Source organism: Danio rerio, chromosome 16 (assembly GCF_052040795.2).
Source record: "Danio rerio strain M-AB ecotype USA chromosome 16, GRCz13ab, whole genome shotgun sequence".
NCBI classification, from domain to species: Eukaryota; Metazoa; Chordata; class Actinopteri; order Cypriniformes; family Danionidae; genus Danio; species Danio rerio.
Window position 1 is genome coordinate 42724014 of NC_141036.1, and position 26566 is coordinate 42750579.

The 26566-nt window shown below is 34.0% G+C and overlaps 1 protein-coding gene across 5 annotated transcripts in view; it reads right to left on the minus strand.

Moving 5' to 3' along the window:
• The window catches only part of tsnare1 (T-SNARE Domain Containing 1), a 506388-nt gene that overhangs the window by 40284 nt on the left and 439538 nt on the right, over nt 1–26566 (minus strand). For 2 of the 5 annotated variants that reach the window (XM_087284986.1, XM_087284982.1), the window contains one exon: nt 10965–13006. The exons of the other annotated variants lie outside the window; for them this stretch is intronic. The gene's annotated coding sequence lies outside the window, so the exon portion shown is untranslated. Of the gene's footprint in view, nt 1–10964; nt 13007–26566 lie in introns of those variants that run through there. 5 annotated transcript variants of the gene reach the window in all.

The following is a 26566-nucleotide window of genomic DNA, read 5'->3' on the forward strand; positions in this document are numbered from 1 at the left end:
TTTTAGAAAAACTTTTTACATTTATATACTGTTAATAATGATCATTCAATTAAATTCCTTAAATAGATACACAGTTCACCAAGGCTGTATTCACTTATCACACAATACAGTTAAAATAGTAATATTATAAGTATTATTACAATTTACAACAACTACAAATACAATTTAAGCTAACTTTTGTTTTTGCTGTACTAGCAAAGTCACTCCTACCTTCATAAGAAATTAAACAAACAAACAAACAAACAAACAAACAAACAAAAATCTAAACCACAGCAATTCATTAAAACTACATTTTAAAGAAACAAAATTAACAATTTTACTGCTATGGTCAACTTACAGTTGCCTATTTGGTAGGACCTGACATAAACTGCAGACATTATTTTTTGGAATATTTCTGCGCATTATTTTCTAAAAAAATCTGCAGATTTATGTTGAATAATTTTTGGAGTAACTTTTATTTAATGTTTACAATGCAAATTCAATTAGATCCACTTATTTGGTAAACAAAACAAATCCCTTATCTAATATCTCTACTAAAAGACATAAAATATTACTTTTACCATTACAAACTGTTTTCTAAATAAAACAAATGAACATTTGGGTGCAGCTTTGGAAGAATCTAGTTGATTCGGTCATGGCGGTAAACGAATATATGCTGTTTTTCACCCTTCCTAAAGCACATAAAACACAGCTACTATCTCAACAATATCCATGTTAGCCATTTAGCATCTATGATGCGAACCCTTGTCTATTGTGTAGTAAATTTGATGCGCGAATTAAGCAGATTTTACACGTGAATGAAGCAAATAAACTCAAAATGTTCACGTGTCTATTTACATGCAATTATTTTGTTTGTGCATTCCACGTCTGGTGTGAACACACACAGCATCAGAAAGATAAAAGCGTGTTTTCTACAGGTGGTTTGTCAAGATCACTCACCTGTGTGAGGCACACTTTTAACAAGGTGAGGCACGAGGTGAGGTTTTTAACAATTATGTTAATGATTGTGTATTTTGGGGGGGTTAAAATCGAGATCAAATTACAACCAACAGTTTCCTAAAATTCAAGTTCACTGCTTGCAAAGCCATTGTGTGGGACCCTTGACCACACAACCAGTCATAAGGGTCAGTTTAAAAAAAAAATAGAGATTTATACATCATCTAAAAGTTGAACAAATACATTTAAATCAATCTATGATGAGTTAGAACACAACAATATTTTGTTGAGATACAACTATATGACAATCATGGGGTTTAACAAAATCTAAATATTGAAAATATGACCTTTAAAGTTGTGTATATTACTAAACAGAAATCAAGTTTTGATATATTTACAGTATGGAACTTAGAAAATATAGTCACAAAACATGAATATACTAACAATTTCTAAAAATTTAACAAATCAATAACTTTGACCCATAGATTGTATTTTGGCAATTTATAAAAAAAAATATATTGCTACTGTACCATTAATATTACTTCACATTTTGGACAATAAAGATTACAATAGTCCTTAAAAAGTGTTAAAAATTGTTCTCTAATCTTTATCTCTACAGTATGTGGTGTCAATTTCCTCCGCTACGCAGCACAAAAATATCTCTCACCCCAAGAATCTCCTCAGGATTTAGACGCAAAGACGCATTCAGCTATCACATGACACTGTGTGAAAAGTAACTCCACTGCTGTCGCTCCGCATCTTCTTAAGTTCACTCCATCAAAGCTATCCTCCGAGCAGTTGAGGTGGGTACAAAGAGAACTTCAAACTTGTAAATCCAACAACAGCACCAAAAAGAAAAAAAAGCAATTTCCCAATTTGTTTTATTTATGTCACACATGCTTTCCAGCGGGGAACTTATCTGCCGGCGTCAGGAGGCCTGCAAGTGGAAGAGCACCTAATCCCAAACACAACGCCTCTGCTAATCTTAAATGGGATGGAAATCCCGGAGATCCTGAATAACTCAACACGGGCCACTCGTGTAACTCCGGACGAAGCAGAAAACAATCGTTTGACAAATGCGATAACGCCAACAATACTGATTTGGCAGCTGAAACTGGGGAAAGTCACAGAATAGAATCTAATTCTTAAGTTCCATTCCAATAAGCTCGGATCTAATTAAATCGGGATTTATGGCGTTAGTTTAATTAGGCTACATTATATTTTGAACAATGCCATCTTTAATTTTGGTAACTGCTATCAGACTTGGATAGCTTTTTAGATTTTCCATGATTATCTTATAATGAGGTCTGCATTGATGTCTTCATATGGCCTGATTTCCTCTTTGGTTTAATGCCTCTCTGTGTGATGTCCATCTGACAATAATTTGTCTTAAGATCAAATCTATTAGCAATAAACCTACAGGGGAGAAATACTAAGTGGAAGACAATGTAAAGGACAGAAACTCTTGTGCAATAGGATAGATTTTCACTGTATTATTATTATTATTATTATTATTATTATTATTATTATTATAAAAGTTCAGACTTTTAAAATATCACCTAATAATGTTTTATATTTTCTGTCCAAATTATTATTAAAATTATTATTATTTTTAAGTAGTAGTAGCAGTAGTAGTAACTTTCAATATAGATTTTTAAAATATTTTCTATGTCCAAATTATTATTATTATTATTATTATTATTATTATTATTATAAAAGTTCAGATTTTTAAAATATATTTATTATAATTATCTTTAACTATCTATAATTATCATTATCTAACAAAAAAACACAAAACAAAGCAAAACAAAACAAAATAAAACAAAACACAAAATAAAAACACAAAACAAAGCACAAAATGAAACACACACAAAAAAACACAAAATAAAACAAAAAAAGTAAAACAAAAATGCAAAACACAAAGCAAAACAAATAAAACACAAAAAATAAAATAGCAAAACACAAAACAAAGCAAACAAAACAAAAGACAAAACAAAAGACAAAATAAAACAAAAATGCAAAACACAAAACAAAACAAAACAATACAAAAAATACAAAAATAAAAAAGCAAAACACAAAACAAAGCAAACAAAACAAAACACAAAATAAAACAAAAAATGCAAAACACAAAACAAAACAAACAAAACAAAACAAATAACACAAAAATGCAAAACACTAAACAAAACAAACAAAATAAATCACAAAATAAAACAAAACACAAAATAACACAAAGTAAAACAAAACACAAAGTAAAACAAAACAAAACACAAAAAATAAAACAGCAAAACACAAAACAAAGCAAACAAAACAAAAGACAAAACAAAAGACAAAATAAAACAAAAATGCAAAACACAAAACAAAACAATACAAAAAACACAAAAATAAAAAAGCAAAACACAAAACAAAGCAAACAAAACAAAACACAAAATAAAACAAAAAATGCAAAACACAAAACAAAACAAACAAAACAAAACAAATAACACAAAAATGCAAAACACAAAACAAAACAAACAAAATAAATCACAAAATAAAACAAAACACAAAATAACACAAAGTAAAACAAAACACAAAGTAAAACAAAACAAAACACAAAATAAAACATGAAAAATGCAAAACACAAAACAAAATAAAACACACACACATAAAAAAAACACAAAATAAAAGAAAACACACATGTTGGCAATGCACAGCCAAATGACCACCATTTTAGCTAAACTTTTTCTCTACAGTGCTACTGAAGAGCAAAGTCACTACATGTCATAGCCAAAGAAATACCTCTACATTATACATCATACACATTGAAATGCACCAGAAAATTTGTACATTTATAGGTAAGCCCATCTTTTTCACACTTCTAATGCAGTTTGAGCTTTCACTTCAATTTCATGATGAGCTAGAAAGACAGACAGAAGATGTTTTCTTATTACAGGGTTATTTCACCCCAAAACAAACAAGAACAATTCATTACAGAACCATGTTGTTCCAGATCTGTATGGCTTACTTTCATGTCAACCTACGTTTGGAGAGAAACTGAAAAAATGCACTCTACACAAAGATTAACCATGATCGGACAGTTCGTGGCTTTGTAATGTTCAGAAACTGCCCAAGGAACAAAGAATAGAAGTAGACATTGAAGAGTCAAATGAAGGCAAGGGAAGGTTTTGGTGGAATGGCGGGAATGGTAGTAAAGAAATAAAGTCCAGTTTATATGGGAGATCAAAAGCTGGCTCTCTGTCTGGCTGTGCTGACTGTGACAAAGACAAATCAGACTCATGAAGGGAAAAAAAAAAAAGAGTCAGAAAGTCATATATTGCTTTAGTCTTTTTTGTTTATTTAAGCCATTTCCTGAGCAAATATTTACACGTTTAATAGAAGCTGAAAGTACAATTATGACTTTACAAATTTAAAATTGTTGCTTTAAAAGTAAAATATTAATAGATAAAATTATAACTTTATATTGACTCGAGTTATATATAAAAAAATGACCACGGCAAAAATACATTATCCATGAACATGGGCATTGCTAGGCCTATATATATATTAGTGCTGTCAATCAATTTAAAAAAATTAACTAATTAATCGCACCTTTTTAAAAAAAATAATCGCGATTAATCGTGATTAATCACATTTAAAATACTGAAACTTGTAATTTTGCCTATTTAAATGTAAAATTAATGTAAACGCAAGAAAAAATATTTAAATTCAAAATATTATTGTTTAATAGAATTTTTGTTTAACTTGTAACACAGATTTCTTCATGTAAACAAAATACCCACAATAAACCATCACGATCCTGGCTTGACAGCCATATTTATTACAGAAATTAAAACACAGGCATATTAATGACATTTAAATTTCAAAACAATCAATGCCAATAAAGAAAACATTGATTTCCATGTTGGATTCTAAGTGGACTGCAAAAAAATGCCAAAATACAGGAATTGCAGATATGGAAAATTAAAAATTATAATAATAAACTATAGAATACAAACTGTTGCACTCATTGTAAAGTTTTAATGCTGTGAGTTGAGAACATTAATTATAGAGTAGAAACCATTTTGCTTAATCCTCCTTTACATTCATCCAGTTGCTAAGACTAGGAGTATCCCGCAAGTGCAAAAAGACTCCCAAATGCCTGCAAATGAATGATAATTTTTTGCAAACCGGTCGTTAAATACATTGCACATCCCTCTCGCCCCTACTCAGATACGTCGCTCATTCCACCCCTGACACCCCTCAACGGGCCTGACACAGACACACACACAGACAGACACACACACAACGCGCTGCAGACGTTTTGGCCCCAACGGCCTTCCATACTGGAGCGACTCCCCTCAGATTCAACACGCATGATCACGTTCATCAAATTTGCTAAGGGTCCTAAACTATGCGTCCTAAAGTATTACTGTATTTCACAAGGATTCTGACACAACAACGCGAAGCATACGCTTTCGTTGCGTTTAATGAGGAAACACGCTAAACTTGGAGGGCTCATGCTTAAAGGCAGAGTAATGCCCTGTCTTTGACAGCTCGCGACTTCACCAGACGTTCTGAGTACATTTACATAAGACACCAATACTCCGATTTTAATATGATTAAGATAATACTCTTATTAAAATTGTACCGTGTAGCCTTAAAAGGAACCTTACCTTAAAGGAACACCGAGTCACGAAATGCGGATGACTTTCTGTTCGCCATGTGGTATCAACTTACAACAGATGTCGAAAGTTAAAAATGAAACACCCGAAATTGCATAAAACTCTGGATAACTTGTGATGCAACTAATTGTTTTATACTGGAACTTGCCTTCAAAAAGTGCTTCCTTGGTCTTATCCACATTTATTGCATGTTGAACACATCCACCACAACAGGAAGTAAAAAAAAACCTGAACTGCGTTAATTGCGTTAATTTTTTTAACGCGTTAATTATTTAAAATTAATCGCATATATATATATATATATATATATATATATATATATATATATATATATATATATATATATATATATATATATATACATACAGTAGTTGAAGTCAGAATTATTAGCCCCCTTTTGATATTTTTCTTCTTTTTTAAATATTTCCCAAATGATTTTTAATAGAGCAAGGAAATTTTCACAGAATGTCTGATAATATTTTTTCTTCTGGAAAAAGTCTTATTTGTTTTACTTTGGCTAGAATAAAAACAGTTATTAATTTTTTAAAAACCATTTTTGGGAAAAAATTATTAGCCCCTTTAAGCTATTTTTTTTCGATAGTCTACAGAACAAACCATCTTTTTACAATAACTTGCCTAATTACCCTAACCTGCATAGTTCACCTAATTAACCTAGTTAAGCCTTTAAATGTCACTTTAAGGTGCATAGAAGTGTCTTGAAAAATATCAAGTAAAATATTATTTACTGTCATCATGGCAAAGATAAAATAAATCAGTTATTAGAAAACGTTTTTAAAACTATTATGCTTAGAAATGTGCTGAAACAATCTTCCCTCCATTAAACAGAAATTGGGGAAAAAAATAAACAGGGGCGCAAATAATTCAGGGGGGCTAATAATTCTGACTTCAACTGTATATATATATAACCTTATAAGGAGCAGAGCCCCCCTAAAATGAGAATCCTAAAATCGCCCCTGTCCATGTAGATAAATTCCACTAATCAGAAAATCTCCACCCACTCTAATGAAGCTCCATACAGCCTCCAAATATTTGGATATTTCTAAATAAATTATTGAATTATGCAGTAAACTTCAAGAATATTATCTGTATATACAAGCAGAAAAATAGTTTTGTATTTCTCTATTTGTATTTTCAACTTGATTGTCTTATTGTTTCCATCCAAATATGCAAATTAACTTTATGGGCAAAACTGGATTATCGCGTAAATGTTGTGCAAATGTGCAAATAAAGCAACGTTTCCATGCAAGAGTCAAAGGGAACACAATCGTAACTTCCTGATTAACTTGTGACAAATATCAAAAGTAAAAACGTAATTTCCTGTGGTAGGAGAAGCTGCGTGAATCTTTTCTTCATTTAATAAATGAATAACGGCATGAAACACAGAGCACAGAAGCTATTGATTCTGGAGGTAATCAATGATATAATAACACTAACACTGAAATAATTAACAGATTTTAGAATGACCAAAACAATATTTCAGATGTTTTACAAAGTGCTAAGCCTGCTGATTTGTCCATTCAGACACTCTTTTATCATCGCATGATCTCTTCTAACAAAATCACATGACTTTTTTAATGCGCATACTGGAATTTGTTCTGTAAAAGTGTTTCTATCATAGTTTCTGCGCATCTTTTCTTATTGAATAAGAAGTTTATTCAACTCAGTTACGAGCATATGTTTTTTATGCAAATTTTTAAAATTTATACGCATCTAGGTGTTTCCATCAACCTTTTTATGTGCATGTCCAAAATCTGCATGAAAATAGGCGGATGGAAACGTAGCTACTGAGTATGTTTACATGGACACCAATAATCCGATTTTAATGCTATTAAGACAATGCTCTGATTAAGAGTCTACCATGTAAACAGCAATTTTTAATTAATTTAATCTGATCAAGGTAATCAAATTTAACAGAAATCAGATTAAGTCATGTGAAATATGCCAATTTTAGTGGCATTATTGAAGTGCAGTACAGACATGTAAACACCGCAATCAAACTACTTCCGTCGTGTAGGAGTTTGGCCTCATTTTGCGACAGGATAGTCTACACACATGGCTGTTTGACACTATTCTCTGCACCTACTGACTTAATGGAGGACCAGAGACACCTGTATCATAAAATACTGAGTTTTTTCCCTATTGGCATGCAATATTAAATTCAATTAAAACAACACTTTTCCAGGAGTTCAAACTCGCATCCAATATCCCATTTGTCATGGAGGCATGCTTGCAATGTTCCTAAATGAAAGTGAAAGTGCCAAACTGCAGTTAAAGTCAAATTAAAACTGAAACACCCGAAACTACATGAAATTCCGGAGGAAACATGGATAGAGTGGTGACACAATGACGTTCATCGAATTATGCGCTATAACATATAAAACTGGGTCATGAAAGGGACCCATTTAAACAACTTAATCATATTATTGTCTTATTCAGATTAAGGCAAAAAAATTGATAACTAATGCACATGTAAACGTAGTCAGTGTGATTGTAGTTATTTGTCTCATTAAAGCTGTTAAAGTCTTATACCTACTGTTTGTCTTATTTTCTAATTTTCAGATACTTTTTTGCTTCAAAAGTGTGTTTTCAATGTGTAATTCATCCCATAACTTTTTTTTTTTTTTTTGGTTCAGGCTCATGACTTTAAAAAAATTATGGGAACAGAAAAAAAACTTAATTAATAGAACAAAAATAGATTATGATAAAATGTTAACCAACATTTAACCTACTGTAAAAATACATCACTGGCAGCTGTTGATTTATCTTATATGAGGGTTTGAGGCTTGTATTTAAATTTAACAGGTTGAATGTGCTAATTTCCAAATCCAGCCAGTTGATGGTCTACAGTATTTACTTTTATTTTCTCCTTTTAAATAAGTTTTTTTGTACATTTTCTTGATGCCAAAAAAGGCATATGTTGCAGGTGGCACCATCCAAAAGCTTCTCTGAACCTCTGCCAGTCTCAGTAAGATGAGACACTACATTGGACATTCTCCTTAAACAACATTCGTTCTCTTAAGAAATCTGCATACAAGGTTATGAAACCTCCCTGTCCTCAGGTTAAAAAAGAGAGGAGGGAAATGCAGAAGTGAGGCAGACACTCAGATAATCTAAAGTGCAGGTAATCATAGAGCTGCTTTGATCATTCCTCAAATGTTGTAGAATAAGAGATGCAAGTCACTGGCCAAGCACACTGTTCAGATGTGAAGAACTCGACTTACTTTCAGCTTTAATTTTTCTGACGTCAGTTTCACACCTTGGTGTCTTTGTTTAAAAAAGAGAGATGTACTTTTGTCTGTGACCGTCTACTTTTTCTGAAAGTATCATTTTACCATTTATTTAAAAAATCTTATAAGGCATGTAAAACCTGAACCAAACCAAACAGTTAAAAGGTGAATGACAGCAAAATTAATTTGAAGCAAAGATGTATATTAAAACCAGACAAAACATAAATGCATAAGACTGTAATAAACTCTCCTAAATGACAAAACCCAGTAGGCACAAACATCAACATGACACCAGATTGACGTTGAACCCCAGTGTCGTGGAATGTTATTTTGTTTGAAAATGAAAATCGGGTTAAAGTCAGATCTCAATGTCAGGCTGACGTCAATGTTTAACGTTGCACAGATGTTCCATTTCGATTACTTTCCAACACAACCTAAAAACAGCAAAATATCAAGGTCTAATGATGTCACAGCTTGACGTTGTGTGGACGTTACCATGATGTCTATCAAACATTGGATTTTGGTTGTCATATCTGACGAATAAATGTTAGTATACGTCAATATGAAGTTGGTTTAAGATGTTGGCTTGACGTTGGATTTTAGTCACTTTCAAACACAACGATCAATAAAATATCAAAGTCATTTGACAATGTTTTCGAAAATAACTAAATAACGTTGTCCTTAGACACTGGCTAGAGATTGAATTTTGATCACCTGATGTCACTACCTAAATCTAACCTAATATTAACGTCTTGTGACATTGTGTGCCTGCTGGGCAATCACTGAATGCACAACAGAATGTTACGTTTACACACAAATCCACAAATTAGTTGTAAATGGATCAGCTTTTTACAGCGCAATACTCACTACTCTCTGCTCTTGAGTACTTTTGAAAGGTCTACTTTATACTCATACTTTGAGTAATATTTAACAGATACTTTTACCCGCATTACATATTAGGCAAGTAATGGTAATTTTACTTAAGTATGACTTTTCAGTACTCTTTTCACCAATGCTGAGAAAATACAAAAAAAAAAAAAAAGGCAAATTAAATAAAATCAAAAGCTTGCAAACTTTTAATGATAATGTTCATTATGATTCATTTTTTGGGTAAAGGTGGAGGTGAAGTGCTATAGTTTAAGGATATGCTTTTTGCATCTCCTTATAGGCCAGAGTTTGTTGGATCAGTTTGTTACCCCTATTGACATCTGTTGCCATTGGTCGGTTGTTTTTACCGGAATGAACATGTTTTATCTGCAATCATTGGATCAATTGAGCAGTGTGATAGGATTTTCAAACAAACAAACAACAACAAACTCAGACTTAATATGACCAGGGACAAGATAGGCTCCACATAAATGTCTTAATAGCCCTGAGATAATTCATTTCATTATGTATTTAATGATCACACGTCTGTAGTGCGAACATGACAGTGATTTTTTCACAGCATTCTAAACACAACGGCCAACTTGTTTTTTGCAGATTGGCCTTTAAAAAGCTACATAGCAGAGCGAATGTGCATGTTTATCAGAAACTCCTTGGTTCTATCCCATACCGGTTTAGTAAATTTCCCTTTTGATTCGTCAGTGATCAAAGTGACCTAGTTAATTCTACTGCAGCTATTATGTGTGTGTGAAAGAATGACCTTTCAGTATCACATGAGCTTGGACACGGTTTAAATGCCTCTCTCCCCCCTGGGTTCCCCATTTGTCTCTCTCTACACACACACACGCAGCAGCAGAGGGCACCAGCGATCTTCTATTGTGTGACTGTCCACTCACGCAATATTGCTGCAAATATCACTTCATATATCTCTGTGTGTGCATTTGTGTGTTTGATGTTTAGATTTCTTCTGGCAGCATTTGCACAGATCATGTTTGTGGGTGCACCTGTGACGAATGCATGTGTAGCAGTATTCGAGAACACGTGTTTACATAAATGTACAGCATGTGGGTGTTTTTTTTCAACCTACAACACTTTTTGGTCCCAAGGGTCGATTTTCACCACTTTCTGCTGTTGATAAGGTGATGATAAATGTTCTCTTTCTTTCTTTCTTTCTTTCTTTCTTTCTTTCTTTCTTTCTTTCTTTCTTCTTTTTCTTTCTTTCTTTCTTTCTTTCTTTCATTCATTCATTTATTCATTCATTCATTCTTTCTTTCTTTCTTTCTTTCTTTCTTTCTTTCTTTCTTCCTCAAGTACTTGTTTACAAAATAAACAAAAAGCATCTCAAGGTCAAACTACAGTAAAAAAAAATCTAAATCAGGAGAAATATGTCACCAGATTAAATTTTTACTTCTATTATCAAGAGACATGCTGGTTAGCCACAGGGAGAGAGAGCTTGATATTTTATATTTTGATTTGCAAATGTTTTTTTTTTTCTTTATATGTAAAAAACTAAATCCATAACAATACGCAACAAGGAAAGAAGTAATCTGTGATAAATCCCACATAGCAAAATGTCTCAGGCCCAGCTCTTGCCCACACAATCAGGTTTTGTCTTGTTTCTAGTCCAAATATCTTAAAACTCTTAAATCAAAAAGACATTTCTAGACAAATTAAAAATATGATCTTGTTTTGAGAAATAATGTGGCCAAATTAAGTGAGTTCTTTTTTTTTAAAGAGTGAGAAAAATTATGTTGTTTTCTTACCCCACTGGCAGATTATTTAGCTTGTTTTCAGAAAAAACACATAGTTTTGCCATATTATTTCTTAAATCAAGAAAATAAGTTTTGCTTGTTTAGAAAATGCTTCTTGATTTAAAAATATTTAGATATTCAGACTAGAAACAAGACAAAAAATCTAAGCAAGAAAATCTTTTTTTACAGTGTGGCTCAGTGAATTACGGTACATTACTGGACCAAGTCTGGACCATATCTGGGTCAAGTCTCAGCCAACTAACTTGTAACTGGCCCTGAACTAGGTTGGTGTGTCAAGATTGAAATTAAATTGATAAACCCATGAAGCATTGTGCTTTAGGCACAGTATGGTTGTGCTTTTCTCAAAACGACCTGATTGGTAGATTATTATTTTTTTACTCAAAAATAATTTCTATGTATTTTAAATGTGATCAAGACAGGCTAAACTTACATGGTCCACATATCAATTTTTAACATCAGTGCCAAATACTAAATTTTAAATCTGGCCCAAGTCTTTTGTGCCACCTTAAAGACTGTAGTGCCACCTCTGCTAAACCCAGGCCATGTTAGCCCACATGCTGTATGCCAGTGCTGGAAGAATTCCTGCTGTGCCAGCTTTATGCCAAATCTGGGTCAGAATTCTTTACTTCCTGGGATGTATGTGTTGGACACTATTTTGTTAGTGAACAACTGAATCTATTGAGAGCGTGGAAAAAAAAAAAATCTTCAACAGTCCACAAGTATTTTTTCAACAAAGAGCATCTTGAGATCGGAACAGACTCAAACTCAATAGATTCAATAGCACTTTTTATTGAAACCAAGGTCTCAAAACTTGCACAGACTGATCATTTTGCTTCATAATACCTCGATTTATTGAATGCTTTCAGTTTTGTTTTGCCTATATATGTTTTTGTACTATTATTTTTGACCATTTTAAAAATCACCAAGGATCATATTTTCAGCTACAAGCATTTAGTTTTATTAAATAAACTATATTTTATATTGAACAAAAAGTGTGTTTAACTAAAAACCCAACACATCTTGGATAGATTAATGATGTTAAAATTAACTGCACATTTTGATTTGAATTGTTTGATTCAGGAGATATAAAATTTTAGTCACAAAATCTAAATTTACATTTACTGCAGCTAGTGGACAAATGAAACTCGTGGTTGTGTGTCTATCTAGAGTCCGCAGGGCCAAAAGTGGCCAAAGTTGCCCATTACACACGACATACACACAACCCCAACTGCGGCTAAAGTTGTTATCTCGCTGCGCTCATTCCTATCACATGTTGTGAGCTGACCAGGGGTCTCCAGCAAACCTCCTAGAGCTCCATTAGTCTGGCCAGCAGCCCTCCAGAAAATTCTGTATCTCTGCATCTCCCATTTCCCTTCTCCTCAGGGGTTTTCACTCCTTATCTCAACCAAATACATTAAAAGGAAGATTAATGTGGGAGACCTTTTAGAAGACTCGAGAAGTTGCGGGAGGCCGAGTCCAGGGAACCTTAACACAAAACCAGCAGATGCTGAAAGAAGAAAGAAGACACTGACTGTAAATGCCTGACTTTTTCCCCTACAGTTTCCTTCACTAATATTAGCAGCCTTAGTATTTATGAAATTTTTTTTCACTTTTTATATTGTTTAATAAAAATATATATTGTTTAATTTTTTGATCTTTTACTAAAAAGATGCTTGAGTTTGTTTCAAGACGAGAGTAGAGGCTTTTGTCTCTTTAAAGTCACATTAAATCAAAATTTACTCTCTTCTTATTTTTATAGGCATATAATGCAAGTAATAAACAATCTGTACAATTCATTTTTACACTTCATCAGGCATCATCCTACAAATTTAAGTGCGGTTTATTTATAAACTAATTTCGAGAGGATCACATGCTTATGATTGAACATGGCTGGTCCCGTATCAGCTTCACATGATGCGACAATCAGATTAATACTAACTGACTATAATTAACCAGACTTTTCCACTTTAGTCATCTTCATCTTCGACTTGAAGAATCCCCCTTTCCACCCCTACTCCTCCCCTTCTCCTGATAGAGCGGCACTGTTGCCTCACAGCAAGAATGCCACTGGTTTAAGCCCTTAATGGGCCAGTTGATGTTTCTGTGCAGAGTTTGCATGTTCTCCCCGTGCTTGCATGGGTTTTCCCCTGGGTTCCCCCAGATTTGACTAATCCAAAGTGGCATCATAAGACAAACTTAGCCAGCTATGTCTCTCAGCTATATCTAACATGTTCACAAGCAAGGGAGTTCTCGAAACCCACCTTAGCTCAAACACCCTTCTAGCCCTCCAAACGAGAGGGAGCCCCATGCTCAAGGATATTCTGAGATCAGGGATCTCTCCCGGGACAGCATGCTAAACATGCTTTATTATCAATCATCAGCTAAGTATGAACGCTTGAACTACACCGTATAACTACCATAAGAATCAATAACTTACATGCTACACAGTATTACTCAATCCAATCATGTCAATAACGCTGTATCCATTGAGCTGGTCTTCTTAGGTCATTTTGAACTTAACCCTAATGGAAAACCAGTTCAGTTTGTTGGGATTCAAATGGTGGTCTATGTGATTTAGATTAAAATAGTGGAGGCAGGAATTCATTTAAAGTTGTGAGGAAAGATTGTAGCTTGTGTTAATTTCATGTGGATTACAAAACCAGAGAACATTTCTTTCCGTGTTTAGATGGTTTGCCTAAAAGTGGAGATTTCAAGATTTCATTCATTCATTTTCTTTTCGGCTTCTTTGCTTAAACTTATCCAGCCTACATTTTACACAGCAGATGCCCAGCCAGCCGCAACCCAACACTGAGAAACACCCACACATTCTTGCATTCTCACACATACTACGGCCAATTTAGCCTTATCAGTTCACCTGTGCCGCATGTCTTTGGACTGTAGGGTAAACTGGAGCACCTGGAGGAAACCTACTCGGAGGAAGCAGGGAGAAAATACAAACGCCACACAGAAATACTTCAAGATTTATGTAGATATCTCTCAGCTCTGTGAGACAAGTATTGCTGAAATTCCTGCATGCCTGAGCCGACCCCCTCCTCTGGAGAACTGTCAGTCTATGTCAATCAATGTTTTACTAGAAAAAGCTTCCTTCGCTAGAGTGGACATATTGAGCATTGCATTTCTCCCCATTCAAATCTATAGTGACATGTTTTGTGTATTCAATAGTCTTTGAATTGTGATTTTTGAAGATTATTGTCCACTCAAACCATCAACCTGATAGACAGACACACACCCCCTTCCAGCTGATTCATAACACTTCCAGCTGACTGGAATTTCTGATGGTGGAAATGGGCATTTGCAGTGATTTCGCCATTTCTTATAACCCCCCATTTTGTGAAAAACAACACATTTTGCTGAAAATCACAGCTCTGTCCTTTGGTTTACCCATTGTGATTAACAACTGAGAGAGTTTGGTTTTTGTGTTTGCCATATTTATAGCCTTGTGAAGCAGGAGGTCATGGTTGAACAATTTCCCATTCCTAGTCACACAGGTGTACAATGCATGCTTTTATTTTTATGTAATAGTGGAAAGATCTTCAACAGTCCGAGTCATTTGATTTTGAGTATCTGCCTTTTTTTATACATAAAAAAGGAACAAAAAAGTGAAGAAACAGAGTGGATGTTCCTTATTTTTATATTTAATTCACCATATTTTAACATTCAATAACTCTGTTAACTTCTGTGAGGTAGCTTGAACAATCAACTATTAAATAACATACTTCACTACTTTTTTTAACTCGGGAGATCGCGAGAACAGAGAACGCGGGCTTTGAGAGATGAGTTTTTTCTGATGGTCAAATGACCTTCACGCATTTTAACGGAAAATTATTTAAACATTACAGCATTCATAGAATAATTTATTGTTGTTTATGTCTTTATTAGTATTATATATAATTGTGAATGTTTACTATCACCGTCTCATTTAGAGAAACTCCTGAGATAAATAAGTTATATCTCTGAACTTTAATATGAAACAGGTATAAAATGTTGCGCTTCCCATCTGCTTATTTCAAAATCAGCCGTAATGACTTCTGGAAATTCTTGAGCGAGTTCTGTGGGGTGGGGGTGGTATAGGGGGAATTCTCACAGTTGCAAACCGGGCTAATAACCATACTGTGGTGTTAGCAACTGTACCGGAGTTTCGAGTGGCTGCTGCAATCGGCTACAATACCAAAGTTGGTGTCTTAGTGGTGTTACAGAATGTACCAAAAAGTGGAGGAAATTTCGGGAGTTTTCTGGGAGAAACAACAAAACGGGAGAGTGGCGGGAAATGGGTCTGAAATACCGGTGACTCCCGGGAAAAATGGGAATGTTGGCAGGTATGCGTTACACGAGAACACATGGACGCAAGATTGCAGAAGAATGCATATTGAGAAACAGCCAAACTTGTGCTTTCCACTTCAAGCTGCTGTTATCTACTTTGCCTGCATTTAACCAATGTACGCATCTCTCTAAGAAAGTAATGTCATGCCGCATGCATTGCTGTTTCTGTGTAAAGTCAAAAAAGAGGTCTAACTCTGTGCCACCGCATAACTACTATTGTGTTAAAAATAGTAAGAGAATATCTGAAACTGTGTGATCAGACCCAATTTCCGATCATGTGATCAGATCTGGGCATCCCTATTATTAATAATTATAAATTGTACTTTTTTTCAATTGTTTGCTCTCGTTGAAATAATGTTCTTATTTAGAACAAAATATCTTAAGGTTAAACAATAAAGACATTATTTCACAGTCTTCTTTTCTCATTTTTACCAAGGGTAACAGTATTAGTAGAGGGTGCTGTATGTGATATTATAAGGTTGTAACTTGTAACCTTTATTAGGCCTCTCTGCTGTATGAATTATGCTGAATTGAGTCTGTTTGCCTTTATGAAAGAATTAACTGTCAAATATTGAACGTACACAGCTATAATGCAATACACAAGACAGTACAAGCCACACATAAGAGATAAATAGTCATTTGCAAGGCTTTCATGCAAAGCGTACTGATGTCGCGCAAAGGAAGATAAACTCTCACCTTCGCTTGACATTTAAAGTTTATAAGGCAATTTATTAACAATTAGGAGTCATTCATTATGAGATCTTATTGTGCGAGATCAAATGCCTATGAAACACCTATAGAGTTTCCTGTGCTCATATATTTGATCGTTATTGCCTTGAATCATTAATGGAGGAAATATTTTGCTCTTTTATAAATAATTATAAACATGTTACTGCCGAAATATTTCACATTTGAATCAAATTATAAAACATTACAATGAATTGTTATAACTAATCATTTTGTGATTTGCTAAAGATTCAAGTTAAATGATTTAAAGATTTTATGTTAAAGTTAAAATGTAAAAATATTTGAAATGAGAATGCAGGATTTTTAATGGTCACACTTTACAATGCTTCATTAGTCAGTGAACTAAGAATACAGTATATTTGTACATCATTAATTAATTATAGTTCAACATTTACTAATGCATGATTGAAATTCAAATGTGTGCTTGTTAACATTAGTTAATGCACTGTAAATTAACAAGAAGTGAGTATGTGCAACGAACAACTATACGAGACAAAATCAAAGAGGAGAACAAAAAACGGAAAAAGAACCATTCGAAGAAACGTATATGTCAAGGGCTTAGAACTGGCATTAGCAGAGCGACGTGTCCCCACCAGTTACTGAAATGTCCTATAACTTTATCACCTTTAAAATATAATAATGCTCTGTCAACCCTTAGTAACCTGGACATGTAGAGAGGGTTAAATCACATTCTCTTCTTGTGTCTTATTTCTCTCTAAAACATAAGGACAGTGTGACTGGCTGGGCCTTTTTCTACTGTCACTGACAGCTAAAGTTACGTATGGTTTGGATGTGAGAACTTGAGAGGTGCCAAAACAAGGACGTTTTCCAGCTTTTCCTCACTGTACAAGATGTGGACATATAAGGAGCTACCTTTCACCTAAAGTCATTTAAAGTCAAGTTCGCTACGAGTTCATCTTATCAAGGCTTTGCAAATAATTGAAACGAGATTCTGGCCTACATGTTTTTTGAAAAACAAAACAGGGATCAAACTTTTTTTTTTATTGCATCACATCTCTCTACATATTTCTCTACATTCATTCCTCCTCAAAGCCTGATTGCAGTAAAAATATGTAATTGACTTTTGCATTATGTGATCTGCTTCATTAATTATTTGTATTAATAATATACAAAAACCTTTAATAATGTTTTTAAAAGTGGGAAAGAGAATTTGTGCTGTTCTATGCGTGCGCTCTAGGGATGTAATGTATGTCCCCACCAATGTCAAGATCAAATCTATGCCCCTGATATGTGATGTTATCTCTCTCTCTAAACATCACAAAACAGTTAACCTATCAAAATAAACCACATACCATATATAATAAAGCTGTATCAATGCAAATTTCCCACTAGTCCTGTGTAAACCACAGCATATATATATATGCTGTGGTTTACACAGGACTAGTGGGAAATTTGCATTGATATATATTGATATATATATATGATATATATATATATATATAACACAGAGAGTCTCAAAAATCCTTACTAATTTACCAACGTCACTTTAGACCTAGCATTTGAGTGATTCTCTTGCATAATGTCTAAAGTGATGAGAAAACAGGTGATTTTGCTGACATTTCAAGAGTATAAGACTGAACGGCATAAAATGCCATCAGTCTACAGAGATTTGCCATTGTTTCTCTGTTGCAATTAGGAGATCACAATCCCTGAAAAAGCAAAAGCAACGCAATCACTACCAGATTACTGTTGTGTAAAAAAACAAAACTTTTTTTTCACAGTTTCCCAGAGATAGGTTGCGGCTGGAAGGGCATCCACTGCGTAAAAAACGTGCTGGAAGTTGGTGGTTCATTCCGCTGTGGTGACCCTGGATTATTAAAGAGACTAAGCCAGAAAGAAAATGAATGAATGAATGAATAATGTTCACAATCCAAATGAAAAATATTGTGAAAATATGGTTCTTCGTCTCAAGGCCTCAACTGACAACAACTTTATTTTAACTAACTAATGTTAAAAAACATAAATAAATACTGTCATAGATCAGAAAATCAGTATGAAAAGTTAAAAAGCATGCATATTTAAATGTCCAATATTGACTGATTAAATTCCCATTAATGGGTTGTGGCTGGATTAATTAATTTAGAATCGATCTTTGAATCAACTTTGAGTCAATGTCTGCCTCAGTGAAACCAAGATTGTTTAAGTTGAAACACCAACGACACAAAAATAAAAATATAATAATAATGTCATATTACAACAAAACAAAACAAAACAAAACAAAACAAAACAAAACAAAACAAAACAAAACAAAACAAAACAAAACAAAAACAAGTCTGTTTGCTTTAATGACTGCTAATCAGATGAATAGCCCTGTCAAACAAATACTGATTATACTTTTGCTTCTGAATTGATTTTGGTCATAACTCAGCCAGTGGTTGGAAAAACAAACAACAGTCTTTTACCAGCAGAGCAGTGAAAGAAACTTTCACCCCCTGTCTTTCCCTTTTCTCTATCCTGTTGCACAGCAGTGGAGTAATTGACCATCGGAAAACCTTGCCTCTCAGAGTCAGAGGATAATATATCAGTCAATAACCCTGAAGAAACCATTAAAGCTGGAGAATGTTAGCCAATCTCAAGGAAGAAAAACAAAGTTCAAGCCTCTGTAATCTTCTCTTTAAAATGATCAATAAATCAAATTAAAGTTTGGGGTGCGTAAGGGGGCTAAATAAATCCTTGTAGCTTTAGAGCCTTCAAAACATTGACGCATGTGTGTGTTCCTCACATTAACAAACAACAAGTTAGGCTCTGAAACTAACATTTTGGTTGATGACGTCATTAAATTATACCTGGCTTTTATTCTTGAAAGGCTTTAATTTTCCCATTGCTGGGGAGAAACTTACGGATTAAATGTAATGTGGATTATATAATGAGTATTAAAAAAAATAAACAAAAATACATATTTGTAATTAAATCACAGTTTAAAATACTCATTAAAAGATAACAGATAATCTTTTATTGATTACAGTTTATTGATTATATTATGACTTTTTGCTGTGAAATGCTGTTTTGAGTGACCATCACTAATTATTGATTATGGGGGGGGGGGGGGGGGGGGGGTTAACAATTTGTTAAACTTAAACAATTGTTTAACGTGTTTATTATTCTTTAAAGGTCTCGTGCTATTGAGTTAAACAAATAAAAGAAAAATAATAAAAGAAAATGAAAGAATGTTTTCATATTATGAAATCAGTAATCATATTACATTACTGTAAATGTGCAATTTAGAAATGTAAAAAATTTTTATTTTGGTTATGCAATTTGAAACAGACCTCAATTTTTAAGTGATCAAACCATCACTGCTTATTTACATACGTTTAAATGGCTCCCTTTTGATTTATGAATTATTGTTTAGCATGTTGCATATTCAAATGCACATTATGAGCTGAACTACAAAAAATGCTAGATTCCACACAATTTAATGTTGCCCAACACAAATCGATTAAGTTAACTTAATCATTTATACACATTTAAATGTGCTGTATGTAAGTTTTTGACCCTTCTAAAGCATAAATATACCATAAAATGTTTGCAGATAACTAAGAAACATGCCAAGTTTACATTGTTTATCTGAAAAACAATGCTGAAGTCAGTTATTCTGCTTTGAAAATGTGAGTTACTGTACGTGTCGGAACAACTGTCTTTGTTTTGGTTCCATTAACCCGCCCACTAGTTAAGCCATATTTTAGCACCCCTGGTTGCCTTGGTGGAAAACAGCATATTTGATTAATTCATGCCACAGCCCTGAAATGAGACACAAATTCAGAGTTCCACATGAGGTGGTTCTTAAATAGCAAATAATATAAATATTACAAAGGCAGACATTGGGTGAGCAAGTTACATTGTAACATGATGAGATTTGCAGTGATAAGCAATTTGACTGTTTGGACCACACGAAACAAAATAGAAATTTAAATACAGCCATTAAGAAGCACAGAATACTACACTGCACTCAGTTTATTTTATTTTCAAGATCTGAGGTGAACTATCTGCTGCTGCTTTCAGTAGTATGGCAATAAATGTCACGCAAAATGGCATTAAAACTCACACTATTACAATATAACACTAAATAAAGCACATGAGTTGTACCTGAGAAGATCATAGTTTATCCTGCTGTTCACCTGTAAAAAATAGAAGCCGTTTCCAACCTGCGCTCGTCAGAGGAGGAGGAGCCAAGTGAAAATGTGTTTTGATCTAAAAGTGCAATACCTAGTTCAGCCACTGAGTGTCCAACTTACATACTGCACCTTTAAGTGAATTACATAAAATAATTTAACATAATTACATAAAATAATTTAACATATAATAATTGAGTTGTCCCAAAAAAAAGTAGCAAAGGTTTTTTTTGTGTGCATTTTACAACAAAGCATTACAGATTAAATTAATTATTAAAACATATCATGTTCTGATTCATTGTTAGAATAATTAAAAGTAAATGGCTACATTATACCATAATAGTCACCAACTTTTGCTCACTTTTATTTTGGCTATGCCAGGTGTAAATTTTAGGTCTTGTTACAAATATTACAGAATTAGGCCTGTCACCTTCATAATTCATAACTGCGCATTTCCAACTTCATGAATATGATATCAGAGCAAACGTTGACAAATTTACTGCAGGTGTAGAAACAGGTGCCCTGTCTGGGACGGGCTGAACTGACCACCAAACATCCCCCTTCTGCTTCCACAAGGTGTCCCGTCATAAATTACTCACGACATCACATCCTGCGCACATGAAGACTCCATGCACACAGAGTGGCTTTCCTTGTTAACACTGAAGCAACGGACTGAATTTTTTATTGCCATTGAATTATTCAGGAAAAGAAGAGTAAATGAAAACATAAAAAAGGTTTGTGTCATTTAAAGTCCCTCTAAAATCTAAATGTAAGTTTTTTGGGGTGCTAGTATCAATATGTTAGTGTGCTTCAAAAACAATGACAGATTTTAAAGCTTAAACTTTCAAGCTGCCCCCCTGATCCTTAAATAGTACACTTATTTAATTGTCATACACTGTAAAAAAATCCATATAAAAATATCCACGTTATCCATATTTTGTGATTCATGTTTTTATTTTTTCCCCCCAGTTTATTTATGCTTTTTAATCGCATTAAGGGACCCCGATCCTTTTTCCAACAACTTTTAACCTTGTAAAGTTAAAACAAGTAACTTTTATTTACAGTACATTCTTAATAATTTAAAGTGATATATATTTTGTGTTTTTGGGTACTAGAATCAAATTCACAAAAGCACTGATAACTCAGGCAAGGACAATCCTGATTTTTGGGAAAAACCATTCGCACATCCATTCCAAAATACTGGTAAATTCTGACATCATTAATTAGAAAAGGCCTCTAAACGACTGCACTTGCATTTGCAAACATAGAAGGGTTCTGGCTTTTGTTGATGGTTTCACTTTTATTTAAAGCTTTAGCTTTCATGCAGCTTTGTTCCAGATGCATCCAAAGGCAGAAGTGTGAAACGCAGCTAAATGTTTACACATTTGACTACATTCCAAATTCTGTGTATAGATAATTATTGTGAACAATTTCGAGGAAAACATATGGAGGAACACTTTCGCATGTGGAGATGTCTGCTCACCAGCTACTTCACGTGCACCCGCGTCAAGAAACTGAAGCAGAGCTTGAAGATGAACAAACCATATCATAGGCATTTTATTGATAATTTTTTACACAGTTGGCATTAAGAAGGAACATAGAAACGTTATCGGACTAAGATCTAACAGCTAAATATGTCTGGAAAAATATTCAAAGGCTATTATTTTCATAAACAACCGTGCATTTGAATGTGACTGAATGCACTAATTGACAGGAGTAGATGTCTCACAAGCACGTGCACACATAGGTCTCAACTTGTGCAGTGCACATGCCCTTTTTAGTCGTGGATAGAAAGTGCCCCTCCAAAATTGATCTGAAGTGCCCTGGCGTCAGACACCCCACCCCCCGCTAATCATTTTGCGTGTGACATCCCCCCCACCCCTCGTGCTCTTCAGGAACAACTCCCCCTCCCAAAACCACCCCCCCACCCCAACAAGTTCTTCATTTAGTGACTACTTCACCCCCGGGGTATTAAAAAAATTTATCCTGCACATGCCCCTTGGATGGTCTCTGCACGGGCCTGCTTACATCAACGCCTTCTAAACTTTATCCCACTCCTCAACTCTCCGCTGTTCACTTTCACTTTCTTCCTCAATTCCCCAAAAGAAACCCTCTCCTCTTTCGTCCGTGACAATCCCCTTCTCTTTATTTTCGTTGCTGGTAATTTTTTGGAAAGGTCTGTATATGTGAAAGCAGCTAATATGTTAGTGTGGTTCAAAAACAATGACAGATTTAAAGCTATATAAGCATTTAAAACTTACAAGCTGTATCCAAAATTGCCCCTTGAGCCTTAAATAGTGCACTTAATTGTAGTTGTGTCCAAAATCATAGTGGAAGCTCTGAAGTCAGTAAAATACCAATACTCAATAAATACCACAATGCACCGCAAGTATCGAGTGTACAACCCATGTACACTCAACTGCTAGATAATTCCCATAATGCACTGTAAAAGTTTGCGTGTCAAACATATTTCTGCATTTGACCACAAGATGACATCCACAGCAGAATCCTATCGGTGTAAGTTTTTAAATAAATTCTTCTTTAATTGTTAAATTACCATTTCTACACTCGGACAGAAATTAAAATACTTTATTTCATTAAAAGAGGGAGAATTAAGTAACATTTTGCAGCTTTTTATTTATCTTCTCTGTTTTTCCGTGGCAAAGCTGAAGCCTTGGGTCAGATGCGGTTGGCGGTGTATTGTGGGAACTGTGGTGTAAGGTTTAGCGGGCACATTGTCGATTCATAAACATAATTATCTTGTTATCTACTCCCCATCCACGCAGATCACCACTGCACACATGCAAACACACTTGTTTCCATGATTTTGTGTGGGGTGTAATGGGGTTTTCTCATTAGGTGGAGTTGTGGGAGTATTTTTAGCGTATAATGATGTGAAGAGGAAGGTCATTTTTCCTCCAGCAGACTGAAACGTCAGGCTCCGGTATCCAGTCAGTCAGCTTTCTGATGAAATTAACGCCGCTCTTCACCCATCTTCTCTCTCTAAGCAGATTACAGCACTTCAGGGACATTATTTGCACTGTTTATCACTTCACACACCAATTGAAATGAAGTGGAATCTATGGCAGAGAGGATTTTCGAGGAAATCAAGCTGGAATTTGGGTGGTGTAATTCAGATGCCATACTCAGGTGGACATTTGGATATAAAAGAATAAAATAAGATTGTAATAAAAAAATTAAAAAATACACTTTTGCCAAGTTTCAGCAACACAACACAACACAACACACACATACGCACACACGCACACACACACACACACACACACACACGCACGCACGCACGCACGCACGCACGCACACACACACACACACACACAGAAACTATAGTGTAAAGGATTTGTGAAACAATTCATATATGTATTTATATATATTGTATTATTATTATTATACAGTATTGTATATTATTATATATTATTATGAGTATATTTACAAATATAAAAAATATAATATGTTTTTTTTATTTATTTTTGTCTTTTTATTATCATTAACAATTGTATATGTATTGCATAAAGGTGATATAATAATAATTACCAAACTTCTTCTCTTGAGTGTGATATGCTTTGCATACCAATGAGGCATTTTTGCAGAAGTAAATAAAGCTGATAGAAATGCAAAGGCTTGATTGTCTAAAATTAACTTGAGCTCTGCAGCTAAACTTTGTGTGAGCAGAGATGGGTTGAAAATGAACTTATAATATTTGCAGTTGAGAAGTTTTATGCTTTTAACCTTGTGCACAGACTTCTTAGAAAAAGTGGATGCATGTATGGGTGCGGCCAACGGAGGACTGGAGCATGATTGACAAGTGACGAATTCCACTAAGCTCCACCTGTTAATATCAGCTGCGTATAAAACCTGGAATCTCAAAATTAAAATTGTTCCTGAATGTAACTCTTGCACTGGATTAAGGATACCAGAATTCCATGAATCGAATTATTCACTTGTACCCAATAAATTACTAATATTTTTGACATTAAAGAAAACCCTCTTCTGACCTTTTTTTATTGAACACGCATTGTATTGACTAGATATTCCAAAAAATATTAGGCTTCCTGTGAAATGTTTATACTTTCATTTCAGTATTTCCTATAATGTTTTTTTTTTTCCTTTAGGGAATAAAGGCTGTATTTTTTTCTTGTAAAAGCACTATAATTTTTTTTTTTAAATTACTATGAAATATAATATATAATCATGGCAAAGCTATTGAAAAACTTTTATTCTAGCAAAAATAAATGGCTAATAATTATCCATCAACTGTATACGCAGAATTAAAACTCAGTATGCTATTAATTTAGTAAAATCTCTTGAGCAAAGAGCTGTGCAAATGAAAATGTTACTTTCTGTACAACCGGATCCAGCACTTCTGATCACTTCAGCGGAAAAAAAAGAACAAGAAAAAAATCCAGCAGACATTGCTACTCATTAAATCACAAGTGAACGAAAGAAAACCCCTCTGTATTAGCTACATTCCTGCCGCTAGTTATTTTTGCAACAGAATAAAGATCTTCATAAAATGGTGACGATGAAATCATGCATGGATAAAAAGTTCTTGGAAATGTTTCCAGTGTAAATAAATATTAATCTTTGAAAATAGTTACCAAACATTCTGCATTTCTGGTAAATTTTCAAATTAAATGCTTAGCGAATTTTAACAAACGAGAAACTTGTAAATCAACTTGCTAAGTTAATTAACAAATATCTTTATTAAATCTTTATTAAATCTAACAAGGACTGGAATGCTAATTGCGTTGCACTGTCTGAATAAAAAGACAGTGGGCTGTTAAAAACACTATATCTAAAAGCCACAGTCAATTAAAACATAGCTTTTTCTTTCTACACTCTGAGAAATAAAGGTACAGGAGCTATCATCTGTACCTAAAGGGTACATAGTGGTCCCTCAAAAGTACTTTTTAGGTACATTTGGGTACTGATATGCACCTTTTAGGTACCATTGTGGACTCTTTGGGTACAAATAAGTATCTTTTGAAAAGGTACTGCCCCAGTGACAGCTCCTGTACCTCTATTTTTAATAGTGTATGGTAAAAGTAGCAACACCCTTGAATAAAAGTAAATATAAATAAAATAAAATAATAACCATTCCCTTGTATAGTGCATTTGAACTCTTTTAATCCTTACTCTTCAATTACAGTTTAATAAAATAAAACTTCCATTTTTTTCTAAATGCCAGGTTGAGGAGGAAAATGTAGCAAAATAACCTTAGATTGCGTTCTGCAGCTGCTGTTTTCAGCACACATGTGGAGAGATCCATAATCACACATTTTTAAGAGTCTGACAGCTTAATGGCATTTTTCAACAATGTGAAAGGCAGGAGGGCTGAAGCCGAGTGTAAAAATGCCTGTAGCATGTAGACACACTTACACATGTAAACAATAAATATCCGAGGCCCTACATAAAACATTTCCTCAGGTGGCAATGCTTTACAATCCTACAGAGAAAACCCAGCACAGATATAAATCACTTCTAGGATGAGCTATTCTGCTTCAGATGAGCACAGTGAAGCATGCAGGGTCCTCATTGTGAGCGAATGATGGAAAATGATGATCTTTATCTTACTAAAAGTGAAGCTTTAGAGATGCAGATTTCTAAACGTGACGTTAAACACTGATTTTAAGACATGAATATTAAAACAAAGTATTTTTTATTGGGTGAATATAGACACGCCCCTAAAAGACAAAACTAAATAAAATACTGACACAGTGTGTATGTATATATGTACAGTATGTAAGATTGTATGTATGCATGTGTTTGTTTGTTTATTTTCTATTGAATGAACATACACCTAGATGTACCCATTACACTGCAAAATA